We start from the raw sequence: 11,877 nt of genomic DNA on the forward strand, positions 1-11,877 counted from the left end.
AAATAAATAAATCTTTAAAATATTTATTATTAATGCCCTAAAGTGCCTGTCAAGAATAGGCATTTGGCGTATTGGTTGGAATGCTGAGTTGGGATGCCAGCATCTCACATTGGGTTTGAGTTCAGGCTCCAAAATCTGATTCTAGCTATCTGCTAATGAGGATTGTGGGAGGCAGTAGGTAATGGCCCAGAGTAGTTGTGTCCAATGACCCTGCCACCCATATGAGAGGTCTATATTGAGTTCCTGGCTCCTATCAGCCTGGCCCAGCCCTGACTCTGGTGGGCATTTGGGAAGTGAAACAGTAGATGGGAGTGTGCTCTTGTTCTCTCTCTCTCTCTCTCTCTCTCTCACACTGCCTCCTGAAAAATAATGAAATATCTTTCAGATAATTCCAACATCTGAGTCGTCTCAATTTGAAAATTGTGTTGTCTTCTCTCATTCAAATTCTATTGTCATGTGTCTTAATATGATAAGTTTTTCAAATTTTATTGCGGATATTTTGGATAATAAATCATAAAATCTGGATCCTATGTAATCTTCCTTGTTAGCTATTACCCTGTTTAGGTATAGCATGCAGATGGGGGTATATGTTCAGTCCATTGTGGCCAAAGGGGAACATTAACTTGCAGTACCTTCTTGCTAATGAATGCTAGTACTATTTGAGCACTATTTTCTGTCCTAATAATACCTTCTAAGGAAAAATGAGGCACTAACTTACACTATCTCATTGCAACTGCATTTAGCAAGAAGTTCAGCTCCTCTGCTGCCACTGGGGGTGTGGGTAGAATGAGACAGAAAAAAATATTACAGTGCTAGCACCCTGAAATTAGATTTATAGCCCATGGAACTGTGAGAAAATAAATGTTTAAGTAACCCAGATTATGAAATTTTGTTATAGCAGCCCAAGCAGAGTAAAATGTATTAGATGTATTTAACTAAAGGGAGTTTAAGAAAGAATCGAATCATATCTAGATAATTTTGCAAAACTGAAGAAAGACATACATCCTCAAATTGAAAAAGGACACTGATTCATGAATACAATGAAGACAAATAGATATAAACCCGAACACATTTAATGAATTCAGTGGAAGACAGGAAAAGAAGAAAAGGAAAACAATGGAAAAACATAAATAAAAAAACACAGAAGGAGATGGACGAAGAAATCCAAAAGTGTCAGTAATCATAACAAATATAAATGGAAACACTTTTATATAAGAGAATAAATAATAGACACTAAGTGTCGTGTCATTACTATTACCAGAGATTTTGTAGAAATTGACACGTGGATTCCAGGCAAGAAAAAAATATAGGTTGAATTTCTGAGTTGGACAAAGAACATCATTCGAGAAAGCCTGATTACTCCACTGCGGTTTTTTTTTTTTTTTTTGAAAGGTGAATTTATTTTTTAATTGTAGCAAATATAGCTCACTACTTTATACTTTCTTAATTTAAGTTTTGGGGACAGTGTTTTTGACTTTCTTCTTAGGCATCTTCTCTTAAGGTCATAGTTTCCCTGAAAAATTTGCTATGCTTTATACATTTTAGGGCAACATAAATGAACAAAACAGTATGGATGTAGTAATAGAATAGCAAGTAATGACTAGGCATTCTAAATAATGATTAAAGCTCAAATTAGTTGTCTTCACCAGATGCCTAACTTAGCCAGTCAGAAGTTCCAGGATTTCCTGATCATAAATATATTTACAAAAAGTTGATGATACTCATTAAAAATTAGATACTTTAAAGGAACTGTAATGAAACCTAAACTAAAAATTCTCAACCAGAACAATATCCATGTTGTGAATAATTAAAGATTTTTTCATTTCCTTATTGAGTATCTGAAAGTAATCTGAAAGATTAAATGCCACCATAATCTAAAAGCTGAAAAATTTTTAGTCATAGACTAGCATAACTTACAGATCACTTGACAGTTTACAAGTTATTTTATTTATATTGTACAGTGAAACCTTATTAACAATCTTAAGAAAATACCTCTGCCTTTATAACCATAACTGCATATTCAGGTTACATTGGCTTTCATATTTTTAATTAGATGTATTTAGTTGAAACCAAAAACTGTATTCATGTATATGACTTTTAAAGATAATACGTTTCTATTAGGAAGAAATAAAAAAGTTGAAAAAAGAACTGGAAAATTTTGATCCATTTTTTGAAGAAATTGAAGATTTGAAATATAATTACAAGGAAGAAGTGAAAAAAAATTCTCTTAGAAGAAAAGTCAAAAAAAACTTTCTGAGCAATTTGGCAGTGAATTAACTAGCCCTGTTACTTGTTCTGAACAGTTTGAAAATGAAGATGGAAGTCCTGATAATTTTCTTACCTATTAAGAACCATCAGTAACTGTAGTTTTATTTATTAACTTTACAAGTTAAAATTCTGGAAATTAAGCAAATTTCAACTGAAATATTCCTTCCTCTTTACACTGTACCTTTACAAAGGTAAATTAGAATTTTTACTAAATAAAGTTCTTTGGAATATTTAACTTATTATAAAAGTATATTTTGAAGACTTTTAGGTTATTTTAAATAGAAAAAAAGCTATGGTAAAATGGTTTCTCTACGTTCATTAAAGAGTATGAAGATAAACTAGAACAATTTTTACATTTAAAACGACGGTTTTGTATATATATGTAAAGATGCTCAAATCCTGTTGATTCTTGTCCTTAAATTATCACCCAGCTACAGTGGACAGAATTTTTCCTTTGTACATGCTTGGGAGCTTACTGTTACTTATATTTTTTGTCTGGGGTTAAAATTTATTGATGCCAAATAAAATTTTGAATAAGTATTTCCATCTGGAAAATTCTTCTCTTCAAATATTAGAAGGCATATTGATGTTTCATGGTATTTTTTTTTTGACAGGCAGAGTTAGACAGTGAGAGAGAGAGAGACAGAGAGAAAGGTCTTCCTTTTTCCGTTGGTTCACCCCCCAAGTGGCCGCTACGACCGGTGCGCTATGGCTGGTGCGCTGCGCCAATCCAAAGCCAGGAGTCAGGAGCCAGGTGCTTCCTCCTGGTCTCCCATGCGGGTGCAGGACCCAAGCACTTGGGCCATCCTCCACTGCCTTCCCAGGCCACAGCAGAGAGCTGGACTGGAAGAGGAGCAACCGGGACAGAATCTGACACCCCAACCGGGACTAGGACCTGGCGTGCTGGCACCACAGGCAGAGGATTAGCCAAGTGAGCCATGACGCTGGCCGTTTCATGGTATTTTTACCTACTTGAATATAGCAGAATATTTAGAATTCAAATACAACAATAATAAAGCTAATTTTAATTGCATTTCATCATTGCATTTATACATCAAGTTTTAGATCTTTAAGCCTACCAAATTTCTGATTATCTATTTTTGAAAAGTGATTAAACAAACAGTATCAAAAGCACAGTCATATTTTTTCAAGTTCACATTAATAACAACTGGTTTTGAATTTGTGTAAGTATCTAGAATTGGCCAGCATAAACCGAGATGATGGCGATGGACCATATGGATTTCCATTAATATTTGTTCCTATAAGTTCCAGTGTTTGTTCTAAGAGATCTGCTAGTGGCATTGCACTAATTTCCAAGAGTCCAGGATCTTTAGGGTGAGGCTTTAATACCAAGGTAATTTCAAATTCTAATTAACCACAGAGGAATGCCAGCAATACTGTTTTTTTTTTTTCTACTGTTACCCAGCCAGGAATGTGTCCATTTTCATCAGGCACTGGATTCCCATTTAACTGTTCTATTCCTGGGAAGATGAAGCCTCAGTGAAAACTCGGTATCCAGCACTCTGGAACAGGTTTGAAGTCCTCCTCAATATTCCAAAAAATTCATTTGAATTGTCTTTTGAATGTAGAAAATTTTTAGATCTTTTGTCAATTTGTTTGTTGTGTTTTCTATCAAGTCGAGCCCAAAAGTATGGCTGATCTTTCTAAGTAGTAACATAAAAACACGTTCCATCCACTTTTTCTGTTGGAATTGCACATTGGAATGGCCCCTGCATTCACATATAGGATCCGTAAGAAGCTCCTAGCTCCTGGCTTCCCATCAGCTCAGGTCTGGTCGTTGCGGCCATTTGGGGAGTCAACCAGCGGATGGAAGACCTCTCTGTCTCTCCCTCTCTCTACCTGTAACTCTGCCATTCAAATAAATAAATAAATCTTTAAAAAAGAAAGTTGTAGAGAGATATTTATAGTATGGTATTTTAAATAATATTAGGTGAAACCATATGAAATTGTCAGCATTTTGACTACTAAAATATCAATTTATAAACTAATAGAATAAAATTCTGAGAGGTTACACATCACACTGATACAACAGTTAGCTTGGAGGAGTACAAGAAGGACAGAACTTCTGGATGGTAGTAAGAGAGGATTTTAGACTTAAAAATAAAATGTTAATATTTTACAAGCAGAACACACATCAGTATATTACTTTGTAGTTATCAATTGCTTTAATATATTACCAAATTATGTTAATTGAATATTATCTATAAGTCCTATTGTAGGAAAGCATTGATGTGTTTTTACATTGCTCTGTTGGCCTCCACCTAGCAGAGAAGATCTTTTGTGACTGAATATCTTTACCTAAGTGTCTACTTCCAAATGGGCTTTGATCTGTCCTTCCAACTGAAATTACACAGAACCTATCGTCACAGCTGGATGATATTTACCAGGTGAGTACAATAGAAACAGAAGTTATTCAGCATTGTTCAATCCTTTTTGTTGAAAGTTGCAGTAATGCTCCATATAGCCTAGAAAATTTTTCACATTAGTGGAGAGAAGTTTTCACTGAGGCTTCATCTTCCCAGGTTGAGAAAAATTTAGCATCCATTCCAAATTGCTGCTGGGGTGAGAAGGAAGTGAACTGCAGAGTGAGCTGTCAGCAACTCCCCGGGATCTGAAGGAGCCCAACACGTGCTTTCCACATTCTGACCTGTGCTGTCAATCACCATTCACCAATAGCCCATTCTTCTTATACAATTATCATCTGTTCCCCAGACATCAACATTTGGATATAATTTTTGCAGGCTGTCATTTATCATTATTTTGGGGATAAAGAGACAGTAAAGCATTCTTTGGAGTGGATATTTCCTCTGCAATTCTATATATTCTGGGCGTAGACAGAAGAAAGTTTCTTCCTTTTTATACCTAAGTTATTTACACTGTTGCAACAAAAATACTAAACTTACAGTCTTTCAGAGAGAAAACTGTTAATTGAGAGACCTCAACTTCCATTCTAGGCAGGTTTTGACTTATAATGATATACCACATAAGGCACATCAGTCTGTTAGTTCAAGCAAACAATAAACAAGGATAAGCACAAACATGGCACTCTATTATGTAAATAATTTGTTCAAATATATATATATATATTTATATGTATAAGAATTCCCCTGCATTAAATTGTAATCATTGGTTTAATTCACATCAATTGACCTGACAAGCCTATAAAGTGTTTTCCCTTCTTTTTAGTAAATCTGTTTTCTGATTTCTGATTTTTTTCTATAAATTATCAGGCATGATCTCAATTTAATGCTGTAGTCAAATTTGTTTTCTCATTTTTTAAAAAATAGGTTTGTTTTCAATCACCAAGGTCCATTGAGGTTTTTTTCCCACTTGTAAGAAAATTAAGATTCCCTGTATTAACTTTGTAAAGAAATTTCTTTATTTACGTAATGGTATACAGAATTAAGAAATGATGGGGAATTATTTTAAATAATCCAATTACTTCTATATTTATTTGCGCTCTCATAGTAAAATATGCTGCCTTATTACTCCTGGTAGTCTTTTCATTCTTTCTTGATCCTCATTTACACTATCATGAGGACATTTATTTATATGATATTTTTCTTCTTCAGAAAACATTCAAATGTTTTCCAGACATTAGGTCAGAAATGGAAAGATTCACAGAAGGGAACCTTGGAGTGGAATCTCAATCATAGAGCCTCATTATATTAGAGAAGGAAGGGAACGTAGAAATTACTCCCATATTTTATAGATAAGGATTCTGTTGTTTAAAGAAGGTGATTCATTTAACCAAGAGCACAACAAGTTAATGGCAAAGCTGAGGCTGGAACTTGGGTCTTCTAATTTGTATACTAGTTTATTTACACTACATAATGCAAGGAAAGATTTATAGGAAAAGGAAAAGGAGAGAGATAAAGCAATTCTTTTTGTAACATTTTAGGACACAATCTCAAACAGAACAGCAAAGATATTTAATCTCAGAAACACTTTGAACTTGATTTAGCAATTCAAATCCTACATTATTTAGGGTTACATCATAGGAAAAATGGAGAAAAATTATCTAAGAAGCTATAGGCACCACAAAACAGAAGGCATAGGTTATCTAGATAAAATTGCCATCATTGTATGTTTCAGGTGGCACATAATCTGTAGCTTAAAGCCAAGAATTTATATTGTGTTCCAGAAGAGCAAAAGCACTTTTTTTTTCCAGCTATTTGCAGGGAAAGGACTGCCGAATGTGGAAAACCAATAAGAATGAGATGATCTTACTTCCTAGCATGCTGAATATCAAATAACTTAGGGAAAGAGCATAGTGATGGACTTTTGTGCTCAGGTGGAAGGAATCATTCTTTTTGTACATATTTATTTACTTTATTGTGTATTTGAAAGACAGAGGGACAAATTTCTCATTTCCTGTTTCACAAATGCCCACACCAGCCAGGGCTAGGCCAAGTTGAAGCCAGGAGCAAGGAATTCAGTCTGGGTCTCCAATGTGGAAGGTAGAGACCCAACTATTTGACCCATCATCTGCTGCCTCCCAGGATACACATTAGAAGAAATCTTGAATTGGAAGTGGAGACAGGACTTGAACCCAGGCACTCTGATATGGGATACTGGCATCCCAAGTAGCACCTTAGCTGTTGTGTCAAATGCACACCTAAAGTTATTCTTCAAGGTCAATGATAGGGACACTCCCTGGATTCCGTGTCTGGAAGCAGAAGGGCCCTTTACCTGCTGTAGACACCTTACAGGCTACTTATAGTGGCAGTTCCTAAACTATGCAATGACATTATTCAGAACATCTCAAAAAATTCACAGGCATGTCACAAATTACTTTAAAAAATATGAAGGAGAGGCGACAGTTGTGGCCCAGGGGGTTAAGTTGCTACTTGGGAGACTGGTATCCCATACCAGTGTTGATGGTTCAAAGTCCAAGATCCTTTACTTCCAACCCAGCCTCCTGCTAATGCATCTGGGAAGGCACCAGAAGATGGCCTAAATACTTGGGTTCCTGCCACCCACATGGAAAATCCAGATAAAGTTTCAAACTCCTGGCTTCTGCTCGGCCCATTTCTGGCTGTTGTGGGCATTTGGGCAGTGAACCAGCATATGGAAGATCTCTCTGTCTCTGTATGTCTCCCTATCTCTATCACTCTGGTTTTCAAATAAAAACAAATCTTAAAAAAAATTGAGGTAGGCACAGCAATAGTGAGCACTGGACAGACACTGAACCACTAGTCTGAGATAAGTACAGTTTCAACATTAGACATGTTACATTTCTTTCAACTATAGCATTTCTTTGCAAAGCTAGGTTGTTTGCAGCTGACATGACAAAAACAAGTACTACTAGGGATGGGAAGATGGTGGGGTATAGCCCAGGGAAGCTCCATTGTGGTGAAAGAACAGCTATGTATTTTGGTTGAGGTGGTGGCTACACAAATCGGTAACATATAATAAAACTGCACCCAAGTATGCTAATAAATGCATATAAAATGGGTGAAATCTAATAAGATCTGCCTGTTATACCAATATCAGTTTCCTGCTCTTGATATTGTACTATAGTTATATAAGATATTACCACTAGGAAAAATAGGGTGAAGACTTTTCTGTACCATTTTTAAAAATATCTTTATTGAGATGTCATTAACATACTGTACAATTTGCTCATTTAAAGTGTATAATTCAGTGTTTTCATAGAGTACATAGTTAGGCAACTATCAACACAATTCTGTAACATTTTACCATCCAAGATAGAAATCTTGTACCTTTGCACTGTTACCCACAACTCATTCTGTCCATCCTACCCAACCACTTAACTTCTTTCTGCTTTATAAATTTGTTCTGTAAATTTTCCATAAATAGAATAAAGCAATATATAAGTTATTATGATCAAATTCTTTCACTTAGCATAATGTTTGCAAGGTGTATCCATGTTGTAGCAAATATCAGTTTCATTTCATTTTATTACTGAATAATATTCCATAGTATGGATATGAATTTTTTTCATTTTCAGTTTACAGATATTTGAATGTTCCCTTTTTTGTACATTAAAAGTAATACTACCAGAAGATGGCCCAAGTCCTTGGGCCCTGCAACTGCATGGGGGACCCGGAAGAAGCTCCTGGCTTCTGGCTTCAGATCAGCGCAGCTCTGGACATTGTGGCCAAATGGGGAGTGAACCAGTGGATGGAAAACCTCTCTCTCTCTCTCCCTCTCTATCTCCTTTCCTTCTCTCTCTCTCTGTGTAACTCTTTCAAACAAACAAACAAATAAATAAATAAATAATTTTTTTTAAAAAAAGAATACTGTCGTGAGCATTTGTGTACAGGTTTTTATGTTGACATATGTGTTATTTCTCTTTTTAATTTTCATCTTTCAAAACCTTCAGATATACACCTATACTACAATTGAATCATATGATAACTGTTAAACCTGTTGAGGAATGTCAAACTATTTCCAAAGTATCTGTCAATTTTATATTCCATAAAGATTCCGATTTATAAGTTCTCCTCAACACCTGTTATTATTTTAAAAATCATATCTGTTCTAGTGAGTGTGATGTTTCATCTCATTTTGGTTTTGATTTACATTTCTTTTTTAGAAGATTTATGTATTTATTGGAAAGGCAGAACGATGGAGAGAGAGGGAGAGAGGAAGAGACAGAGTCAGAGAGAGTTTTCATTCACTGATTCACTTCCCAAATACCTCCAACAGCCTGGGTGGCCAAGGTTGAGGCCTGAAACCAAGAACTCCATCCAGGTCTCCAATAAGAGTTTTAGGAACCCAAATACTTGAGCCATCAAATGCTGCCCTCCCAAGAGCATCAGCAAGAAGCTGGATTGGAAGCAGGGGATCCAGGCCTCAAACTAGCACTCTGATATGGGATGGGGGTGTCCCAAGCTGGGGTTTAACCCATTGTACCACAAAGCCCACCCCATTTGGATATTTATATCATTGCCCAGATTTAGATAGATTTTTACTATTATTTCCTTAAATTGGTTTTATATACCTTTGACTATCTTCATGAACTCCTATAACTCAAATATTTACTCTGTTGATTCTGTCCCATAAATTTCATATGCTTTCTGTTTCTTTCCATTTTTTTTTCTTGTCTGACTTCGTATTTTGAAATGGCCTAACTTCAAGTTCACATATTTTTTTCCTTTGATGAATTCTGCTCTTTGTTGTTCTCAGTTTTCAGCTCCAAAATTCTATCTCCCTCTTTCCATATCTATCTGTCTATCTATAATTTCTCTATTAAATTTCAAGTTTTGGTCATGTACGGTATTTTTTAAAGTTCACTGAATTTCCTTTAAAAAAAGAATTTTTAATTCTTTGTCAGGCAGCTTGTATATCTGCATTTCATTTGGGTCAACTACTGGGAGATTATTGTGTTCTTTTGGTGATGCTATGTGTCCTTGTTTTTTCATGTTTGTTGTTATTTTACATTGACACCTGTGCATTTAAAGATGAAAGCCCTTCACCAATTATTAGCCTATACAGAGGTTTGGGGCAAGCTTTTTGATGTGGTACACAGGTAGATTTGCTGTTGGGATCCTTGGGCATGCTGACCTGATTCCTGGGTTATCAGTCAGGCAGGCTTGGTATAAGGTACCATGCTGTTGGGCCTGGAGCCTACATCCATGAGTGTGGGCATGTAGCCTCCATTCACAGGCTGGCCTGAAGCCTAGGTTCTTAGGGGCTGACCTAGTACTGGGTTGGCCTTGAGCCTGTGTATGCACAGACTGGCCAAGCATTGGGATGGGCATGGCATGGAATCTACTGGGATGGGCCTGGAGTTTGACTTCATTGGGATTACTCAGTTTCTAGAGTGGGCCTAAAGCCTGAGTTGGCAGAAGATCTGGGTTCGGGTTCCATGGGGGCTGGATTGAACCTGAATTTGCAAAGTTGGTTCTGGAACCTCAGTCCACAGGGGCTTGTCTTATACCAAGATATACTGGAATTAGTCAGGACCCTAAATATGTTGGAGCAGGCCTATATATTTAATCCTCTAGGCTACAGCACGAAACTATGGGTATTGGAGCCTGAAGCCTGGTGCTGACTTGCTGCTAAGACAGCTGTGGGGCCTGAATCCACAGGGACTTGTCTAGAGACTGGGGTTGTTTGCATTGGGCTCCATGGTGATTGGCCTTCAGCCCAGAGCTGTAGGAATCAGCCTGGAGTCAGGGCCCACTTGGGCCAGCCTGAAGTCTGAAGATCTAAGTCTTATCCTGGAGGCTAGATCCGTGAAGACTAGACAAGGTCCTGGGGCAACAGGACCTGGTACACGAATTTACATGAGTGGTTCTGGAGCCTGGAGCCTGGGTCTATGGGGGCTTGTCCAGTACTGGTTTCTATTGTTACAGACCTGGACTCTGAATCTGTTGGCACAGGCCAAAACTTTTGGTCCCCTAAAGGTGGGGATTCAGGAACCAGCCTTATTGGGTAGACCTGGATCTTGTGTCCCACGTGGGTGCAGGGCCCAAAGGACTCTGGCCATTCTCTGCTGCTTTCCCAGGCACATTACCAGGGAACTGGTTCAGAAGTGGGGCACCCAGCACATGAACCAGCACCCATAAGGGATGTCAGTGCTACAAGCCATTCCCTAACTTGTTGCACTATAGTGCTAGCCCCTCTAATTTCATATCATTGTGGTCAGGGAACATGCTTTGTATGATTTAAATAATTTTAAATTTGCTGGGGCCAAGGCTGTGACGTAGCCAGTGCTGGCATCCCATATGGGCACCAGTTCAAGTCCCGGCTGCGCCACTTCCCATCCAGCTCTCTGCTATGGCCTAGGAAAGCAGTGGAAGATGGCCCAAGTGCTTGGGCCCCTGAACCCACGTGGGTGACCCAGAGGAAGCTCCTGGTTCCTGGCTTTAGATCGGCACAGCTCCAGCCGCTTTGCCCAATTGGGGAGTGAACCAGTGGATGGGAGACACCTCTCTCTCTCTCTCTCTCTCTCTCTCTCTGCTTCTCCTCTCTCTGTGTAACTCTAAGTTTCAAATAAATAAATAAATCTTTAAAAAAATTGGAAAAATAAGGCTGGTGCCGCGGCTCAATAGGCTAATCCTCCACCTGCAGTGCCGGCACACTGGGTTCTAGTCCTGGTTGGGGCGCCGGATTCTGTCCTGGTTGCCCCTCTTCCAGGCCAGCTCTCTGCTGTGGCCCGGGAGTGCAGTGGAGGATGTCCCAAGTTCTTGGGCCCTGCACCCCATGGGAGACCAGGAGAAGCACTTGGCTCCTGGCTTCGGATCACCACGGTGCGCCAGGTGCGCCAGCCGCGGCAGCCATTGGAGGGTGAACCAACGGCAAAGGAAGACCTTTCTCTCTGTCTCTCTCTCTCACTGTCCACTCTGCCTGTCAAAAAAATTAAAAAAATAAATTTGTTGAGGTTTGTTCTACGCCCTAGCCTATAGTCTCTCTAAATAGGTCCAATGAACTTTTCATTTTCTTCAAACAATGAATTTATAATGACATCTACACAAGGTCCTAAATACACTTTCAAGGTAGAATTTCTCACCTACATGGGGACAAAATTTTTCTACATGGGGTTTAAATTTTAATTAGGAAAAATTAAATAACATTAACAATTCAGTCCCCTAGTCATACATGTGTTTGCTAGTT

The 11,877-nt window shown here is 38.0% G+C and overlaps 1 pseudogene; it reads right to left on the reverse strand.

Annotated features, from left to right (window-relative positions):
• Nucleotides 1-3,315: 3,315 nt before the first annotated feature.
• On the reverse strand, nt 3,316-4,004 carry LOC133752643 (RNA ligase 1-like; annotated as a pseudogene).
• Nucleotides 4,005-11,877: the final 7,873 nt, after the last annotated feature.

The sequence above is a fragment of the Lepus europaeus genome, chromosome X (assembly GCF_033115175.1).
Source record: "Lepus europaeus isolate LE1 chromosome X, mLepTim1.pri, whole genome shotgun sequence".
Lineage (NCBI taxonomy): Eukaryota > Metazoa > Chordata > Mammalia > Lagomorpha > Leporidae > Lepus > Lepus europaeus.